Raw genomic sequence first — 9449 nt, 5'->3', positions numbered from 1 at the left:
TTTTTTGTATTATGTTTGTGGGTGCACTTTTTTAGTTTACACTAGTTATCACTAGGTATTTATTATTCATTATATATTATATATAAAATATTTTTGCTAACACAATTCTTTTCACATTTTATGTTTTTTTATGGAGTAGCTTTTGGTGTTATTTTTATCTTGTGCCACATTATTTATGTATATGAATTTTTCCAGTGAGATTCTTATATTTTAACAGTCCGTCTGGCATTCCTTGTCCCCTGCCACACACTGATTTTGATATCGTCTTTTAATGCTTTTAATTTGTAATAAAGATTCTTTTACATCAATTTTCCTGTAAGAAAAATATTTGTTATTAAGTATTTTTGTGTAATCATGTATTATTAATTTTCAATAAAGTTCAACATTTTTTACTAGCTTTTACTTTGAATACTTCTTTTGGGTGATATATTAATATCAGCTCACAGCGGTGCCATCACTGAAGTGCGCTCCCTCACAGCCTGACCTGCTCTGAACTCTGGAGCGTGGGAAAATGAACTGGCATTTTCCCACGCTCCAGAGTTCAGTGCAGGTCAGGCTGTGAGGGAGTGCAGCTTCAGTGATGGCACCGCTAGTCACTGAAGCTGCACTGGCAGCATCTCATTCATTCATCAGTGGTTTTCAGCCGGAGCGGTCGAATCTTGGCTCTGTCCTGGTTGAAAACTGTATATACCCCAGATATGGATTATGGCGTGGGACACAAGGACAGACAGGTATGGGTATATTGTTGGTTTATTATTTTACTTTTATTACAGGAGATCGAGGGCGCCGCATGCATTAGGAGTAACAATAAAATGGTAAAACTGTGTTTTATTTCATTAAAAGACTTTATTCTGGCTGTGTCTTTATTTATCATGTACCAACTATAGGATTTTATATCTGTATGGAACATCTTATCCGGCCATGTGCAGCATTATATGGGGCAAATATCTGTATGGAGCATCTTATGTGGCCATGTGCAGCATGATATGGGGGCAAATATCTGTATGGAGCATCTTATGGGGCCATAATCCACATTTGTGGAGCATTATACGGGGCAAATATCTTTATGGAGCAACTTATGGGACCATGTGCAGCATTATATGGGGCAAATATCTGTATGGAGCATCTTATGGGACCATGTGCAGCATTATATGGGGCAAATATCTGTATGGAGCATTTTATGGGGCCATAATCCACATTTGTGGAGCATTATACGGGGCAAATGTCTGTATGGAGCATCTTATGGGGTCATAATCAACATTTGTGGAGCATTATACGGGGCAAATATCTTTATGGAGCATCTTATGTGGCCATGTGCAGCATTATATGGGGCAAATATCTGTATGGAGCATCTTATGTGGCCATGTGCAGCATTATATGGGGCAAATATCTGTATGGAGCATCTTATGTGGCCATGTGCAGCATTATATGGGGCAAATATCTGTATGGAGCATCTTATGTGGCCATGTGCAGCATTATATGGGGCAAATATCTGTATGGAGCATCTTATGTGGCCATGTGCAGCATTATATGGAGCAAATATCTGTATGGAGCATCTTATGGGGCCATGTGCAGCATTATATTGGGCCAATGTCTGTATGGAGCATCTTATTGGGCCATAATCAGCATTTTTGCAGCATTATATTGGGCATATTTTAATATGGAGCATCTAATGGGGCTCATCATAAACTGTATGGAGCATTATATGGGGCTACTGATTCAATATGGATATTCAAAAACACTTAACCTACTGATGTCTCAATTTATTTTACTTTTATTGGTATCTATTTTTACTTTTGACATTTACCGGTAGCTGCTGCATTTTCCACCCTAGGCTTATACTCGAGTCATTAAATTTTCCCAGTTTTTTTTGGCAAAATTAGGGGGGTCGGCTTATACTCGAGTATATATGGTATATATACATCTAGTCTATGTGTATATGTCTATTCTATCTATTCTATTCTAACCTGTCAGTGTGATTTTACTGTACGCGCACAGGAATTGCCGTATTTTCTGCTATCTATCTATCAATTAAATATATATATAGGTGTATGTGTTTTGACAAATATTTCCTTTGAAAACGATGTGTAAATGACATAGAGAACTGCTGTATCTAAAAGCTGATGTTAAAATTGCATCGCAATCCGATAGCAATCGCAATGCACTCGGATGCTAGGTGTGAAAATCGCATGGCACTCGTCCGTTTTTTCGGTCCAGATTATGGACCGTTTTTTTTCTCACATATGGGCATGAGCCCTAACACCTAAAATAGGCAGCAGTCTGGATTACTTCTATTGTATAAAGGGCCACAACCCAAATTATTTAAACCCAATAGAGCCAAATAATGAGGCTATACCCCTCCCCTCCCAAGGCTATAACCACTAACCCCATGTTTGGAAATAGATTCACATAATTCTCAATATTAAAACGTGCAACTATTTATTTCCACTTTTGGGCATATTCGTCTAATCCCTTTCTGTCTGCAGCCTAATTTCTCTTGACTTTCCCAGCAAAATCAAGACTGTTGGCAAGCATGGCATGAGGAAGTAAAACCTGTCAGGTCCATGTTGCTTCTGTTGGTCTTTGGTCACACTGGCCCACTACTGTACATTGCCAATGGACCCTCTATAACGCACCTGCAAAGTTCAGCAGAAAACAGGTGACTTTTTGCAGGAGCCAGTCACATGCCATCTAGTCAACACCTGAGGTAACATCTATGGGGGTTCAGGTTGAAAAGTGTCATCAACCTCAAAATGTTCTTCTGAGTTTTAAAATTCCTCTGCCGGTAAATGATCGGGGACAGATTAACGACTTCAGCCCCACAGACATCACAGCCAGTGCCAGCCCAGTTAGTAATATGAAATGTATGTCTGGCATAAACAGGCCCCTCACAGCTCAGCTGCTTCCTGGGCTCGGTACTCGGCCTTACGCTTCTTGTGGTTTCTATTTTGTCACGTCCTTCTAAGAATATGGAGATTGAATAATTACATATCTACTGTCATCCGTAAGAACCGTCAGTAAGAACCGTCACTGTGGATGCTGAGGCTGAAGACGACCGGTGACTCACAGCAGGGTAATTAGTAGTCACTTGTCTACACTCGGTGTTCCAGACAAAAAAGATTACCATATTTTTCAGATTATATGATGCACTTTTTCCCCTCAAATTTGGGGGGAAAATGGGGGTGCATCTTATAATGCGAATACAGTGGGGAAAACAAGTATTTAGTCAGCCACCAGTTGTGCAAGTTCTCCCACATAAAACGATGAGAGAGGCCTGTAGTTGACATCATAAGCAGACCACAACTATGAGCATCAAAATGAGAAAACAAGTCCTCAAACAACAACCTTGTCTGACTTGGCAAGATTTATTTATGGTAGAAAATAAGTATTTGGTCACCTAAAAACATGCAAGATTTCTGGCTCTCACAGACCTGTAATTTCTTCCTTAAGAGGCTCCTCTGTCCTCCACTCATTACCTGTAGTAATGGCACCTGTTTGAACTTATCAGTAAAGACACCTGCCCACAACCTCAAACAACTAAACATAACCCGGCACTCAACTTAGCAGTGAAATATTGACAGAATTTATTGATCCCAGTGTATAACAAAGACGTTTCGGTCCCAATCCGGGGCCTTCATCAGTAACGTACAGAGAGATGTGTGGAAACATCCCTTGATGTTGAGTGCCGGGTTATGTTTAATTGATTACTACGGTTTGGGAACCTACTCAGGCACCACCAAGATGCTGTGCACACGTCTTTCTATCACAACCTCAAACAATAACACTCCAAACTCCACTATGGTGAAGACCAAAGAGCTGTTGAAGGACACCAGAAACAAAATTGTAGCCCTGCACCAGGCTGGGAAGACTGAATCTGCAAAAGGCAAGCAGCTTGGTGTGATGAAATCAACTGTGGGAGCAGTAATAAGAAAATGAAAGACATAGAAGACCACTGATAATCTCCATCGATCTGGGGCTCCACGCAAGATCTCACCCCATGGGGTCAAAATGATCACAAGAATGGTGAGCAAAAATCCCAGAACCACACTGGGGGACCTAGTGAATGACCTGCATAGAGCTGGGACCACCGTAACAAAGACTACCATCAGTAGCACACTACGCCACCAGGGACTCAAACCCTACAGTGCTAGATGTGTCCCCCTGCTTACACCAGTAAATGTCCAGGCCCATCTGAAAGTTGCTAGAGAGCATTTGGATTATCCAGAAGAGTATTGGGATAAGGTCATGTGGTCTGATGAAACCAAAGTAGAACTGTTTTATAGAAACAAAACTCGTTGTGTTTGGAGGAAAAAATGCTGAGTTGCATCCAAAGAACACCATACCTACTGTGAAGCATGGGGGTGGCAACTTCATGCTTTGGGGCTGTTTCTCTGCAAAGGGAGCAGGACGACTGATCCGTGTACATGAAAGAATGAATGGGGCCATGTATCGTGAGATTTTGAGTGCAAACCTCCTTCCATCAGCAAGGGCATTGAAGAAATGTGGATGAGTCTTTCATTATGATAATGATATTAAGCACACCACCAGGGCAACGAAGGAGTGGCTTTGTTAGAAGCTTATGAAGGTCTTGGAGTGGCCTAGCCAGCCTCCAGATCTCAACCCCATAGAAAACCTTTGGAGGGAGTTGAAATTCTGTGTTGCCCAGCGACAGGCCCAGAACATCACTGCTCTAGAGGAGATCTGCATGGAGGAATGGGCCACTATACCACCAACAGTGTGTGGCAACCTTGTGAACACTCACAGAAAATGTTTGACCACTGTCATTGCCAGAAAAAGGATATATAACAAAATATTGAGATGAACTTTTGTTAATGACCAAATACATATTTTCCACCATAATTTACAAAATAAACCTTGCCAAATCAGACAAGGTGATTTTCTGGATTTGTTTTCTCATTTTGACGCTCATAGTTGTGGTCTACCTATGATGTCAACTACAGGCCTCTCTCATCTTTTTAAGTGGGAGAACTTGCACAATTGGTGGCTGACTAAATACTTTTTTCCCCACTCTATCCTCTGGATTATAGTCACTAAACAAGCCAGTCCACCTATGACCTGTTTCCGTGGACAACTGCACCGCCATGTTAATATTCTACTCACAGCATTACACAGTACATGATATCCTCTGGATCGCTGCCAGGAACCATATCCTCCAGTTCACAGTTACTAAACACACCAGTCCTCCTCTGACCAGTTACCGTGGGTGACTACACTGCTGTGTACACTGTGGGTGCCAGGCATCTCAGCTGCCTTGGCAGTTTGGCTCTGCTGGCTAGTATTGCCTCATAGAGGTGGAGCGCTGCAGAGCCTTCTGCTCTGTACTCCTGCCTACACCAGACACTGACACTGAACCTAACACACTCAAACCCTATACTGCAGGGTTTTTAACTAGCAACCTGTGGCCTTCAGGCACATGAAAAACCCGGGCCGGAATGAAACGGACTGCACAACTCCCATCCTGGAGTTTGTTTCAAAAGACAAACGCCCAGCAGGTTTTCTTAAATCTGCCCAGGACAAACACTGACTTTAGTCTACATTGCAACCACAGCTACGCCTGTGACTGCAATGCCCTCTAATGGCCTCAATACGCCTCCGTGTGCATCATAGGGGGAAACATACAGTGACCCTCATATGTAACACCAATCACTGCCTCACATTCTGTACATAGGGGGCAGCGCTATAGTAGCCATATTCTAGTACATAGGAACAGTATTAAAGCAGTTAAATTCTTTCTTGTACATTGGGACAGTATTATAGTAGTTATATTCTTGTACATAGGGAGCAGTATTATAGCAGTTATATTTATGTACATAAGGGGCACTTTTATAGTAGTATTACTCTTGTTTATAGGAGCAGTTTTATAGTAGCTTTACTCATGTACATAGGAGCAGTATTACAGTAGTTATATTCTTGTGCATGGGGTAGTATTAGAGTAATTATATTCTTGTACATAGAGGCAGTATTATAGTAGTTACATTCTCGTACATAGCAGCAGTATTGCAGTAGATATATTCTTGCACATAGGGGGCAGTATTATAGTAGTTATATTCTTGCACATAGGGGGCAGTATTATAGTAGTTATATTCTTGTACATAGGGGCAGTATTATAAAAGTTATATTCTTGTAGATAGAGGCAGTATTATAGTAGTTATACTCCTGTACATAAGGGGCACTATCATAGTAGTATTACTTTTGTACATAGGAGCAATATTAGAGTAGTTATATTCTTGTACGTAGGGGCAGTATTATAGTAGTTATATTCTTGTACATAGGGGCAGTATTATAGTGGTTATATTCTTGTACATAGGAGCAGTATTATAGTAGTTATATTCTTGTACATAGGAGCAGTATTATAGTAGTAATATTCTTGTACATAGGAGTAGTATTATAGTAGTTATATTCTTGTACATAGGAGCAGTATTATAGTAGTTATGTTCTTGTACATAGGGGCAGTATTATAGTAGTTATATTCTTGTACATACGGGGCAGTATTATAGTAGTTATATTCTTGTACATAGGGGCAGTATTATGGTAGTTATATTTTTGCATATAGGGGCAGTATTATAGTAGTTATATTCCTGAACATAGGGAGTATTAGGCAGTATTAAAGTAGTTATATTCTTGTACATACATTACTGATCCTGAGTTACATACTCTATTATACCCCAGAGCTGCACTCACTGTTCTACTTGCTCAGTCACTGTGTACACACATTACATTACAGGTCCTGAGTTACATCCTGTATTATACTCCAGAGCTGCACTCACTATTCTGCTGGTGCAGTCACTGTGTACATTGTTGTGAGTTCTGTTTTTGGGCTCCCTCTGGTGGTTACTGATGGTACTGGGTGACTTGTGTTTCTGCAGTCTCTGGTGTCCACCTGTTCCATCAGGTTATGGGTGTTTCCTACTTAACCTGGCTTTCTTGTCATTTCCTCGCCGGCTATCAATGTAATCAGTGTGTCTGTTTACCTCTGCTCCCTGCGTCTGTGATCTTCTGGACAAGCTAAGTTTTGATTTTCCGGTTCTATGTTTTGTTTTCATTTTGTCTTAGTCCAGCTTGCAGTTATGTGATTCCTCTTGCTGGTTGCTCTAGTGGGCTGAAATTACTCCTCATGTTCCATGAGTTGGCACATGAGTTCAAGTAATTTCAGGATGGTTTTTTGAAGGGTTTTTCGCTGACCGCGCAGTTCTCTTTTGTATCCTCTGCTATCTAGCTTTAGCGGGCCTCATTTTTGCTGATTCTGTTTTCATCTCTACGTTTGTGATTTCCTCTCATTTCACCGTTATTACATGTGGGGGGCTGCTATTTCTGTGGGGAGTATCTCTGGAGGCAAGTGAGGTCTGTATTTCTTCTTGTAGGGGAAGTTAGTCCTTCGGCTGGAGCGAGACGTCTAGGATCATCGTAGGCACGTTCCCCGGCTACTGCTAGTTGTGTGGTTAGGTTCAGGAGCGCGGTCAGCTCAGTTTCCATCACCCTAGAGCTTGTTTTATTTTTTGTGCTTGTCCTTTTGTGATCCCCCGCCATTGGGATCATGACAGTACATACATTACATTACTGATCCTGAGTTACATCCTGTATTATACCCCAGAGCTGCACTCACAAATCTGCTGGTGCATTCACTGTGTACTGACATAACATTACTGATCCTGAGTTACATCCTGTATTATACACCAGAGCTGCACTCACTATTCTGCTGGTGCAGTCACTGTGTACATACATTACATTACTGAACCTGAGTTACATCCTGTATTACACCCCAGAGCTGCACTCACTCTTCTGCTGGTGCAGTCACTGTGTACATACATTACATTACTGATCCTGAGTTACATCCTGTATTATACACCAGAGCTGCACTCACTATTCTGCTGGTGGAGTCACTGTGTACATACATTACATTACTGAACCTGAGATACATCCTGTATTACATCCCAGAGCTGCACTCACTCTTCTGCTGGTGCAGTCACTGTGTACATACATTACATTACTGATCCTGAGTTACATCCTGTATTATACCCCAGAACTGCACTCACTATTCTGCTGGTGCAGTCACTGTGCACATACATTACATTACTGATCCTGAGTTACATCATGTATTATACTCCAGAGCTGCACTCACTATTCTGCTGGTGCAGTCACTGTGTACATACATTACATTACTGATCCTGAGTTACATCCTGTATTATACCCCAGAGATTCACTCACTATTCTGCTGGTGCATTCACTGTGTACATACATTACATTACTGATCCTGAGTTACATCCTGTATTATACCCCAGAGCTTCACTCACTATTCTGCTGGTGCAGTCACTGTGTACATACATTACTGATCCTGAGTTACCTCCTGTATTATACCCCAGAGCTGCACTCACTATTCTGCTGGTGCAGTCACTGTGTACATACATTACATTACTGATCCTGAGTTACATCCTGTATTATACCCCAGAGCTGCACTCACTATTCTGCTGGTGCAGTCACTGTGTACATACATTACATTACTGAGCCTGGGTTACATCCTGTATTATACCCCAGAGCTGCACTCACTATTCTGCTGGTGCAGTCACTGTGTACATACATTACATTACTGATCCTGAGTTACATCCTGTATTATACCCCAGAGCTTCACTCACTATTCTGCTGGTGCAGCCAATGTGTACATACATTACATTACTGATCCTGAGTTACCTCCTGTATTATACCCCAGAGCTGCACTCACTATTCTGCTGGTGCAGTCACTGTGTACATACATTACATTACTGATCCTGAGTTACATCCTGTATTATACTCCAGAGCTGCACTCACTATTCTGCTGGTGCAGTCACTGTGTACATACATTACATTACTGATCCTGAGTTACCTCCTGTATTATACCCCAGAGCTGCACTCACTATTCTGCTGGTGCAGTCACTGTGTACATACATTACATTACTGATCCTGAGTTACATCCTGTATTATACTCCAGAGCTGCACTCACTATTCTGCTGGTGCAGTCACTGTGTACATACATTACATTACTGATCCTGAGTTACATCCTGTATTATACTCCAGAGCTGCACTGACTATTATGCTGGTGCAGTCATTGTGTACATACATTACATTACTGATCCTGAGTTACATCCTGTATTATACTCCAGAGCTGCACTCACTATTCTGCTGGTGCAGTCACTGTGTACATACATTACATTACTGATCCTGAGTTACCTCCTGTATTATACTCCAGAGCTGCACTCACTATTCTGCTGGTGCAGTCACTGTGTACATACATTACATTACTGATCCTGAGTTACATCCTGTATTATACTTCAGAGCTGCACTCACTATTCTGCTGGTGCAGTCACTGTGTACATACATTACATTACTGATCATGAGTTACATCCTGTATTATACCCCAGAGCTGCACTCACTATTCTTCTGGTACAGTCACTGTG

This window comes from Ranitomeya imitator, chromosome 3 (genome assembly GCF_032444005.1).
Source record: "Ranitomeya imitator isolate aRanImi1 chromosome 3, aRanImi1.pri, whole genome shotgun sequence".
Classification (NCBI taxonomy): Eukaryota; Metazoa; Chordata; class Amphibia; order Anura; family Dendrobatidae; genus Ranitomeya; species Ranitomeya imitator.
Note: the sequence above shows the minus strand (reverse complement) of the source record.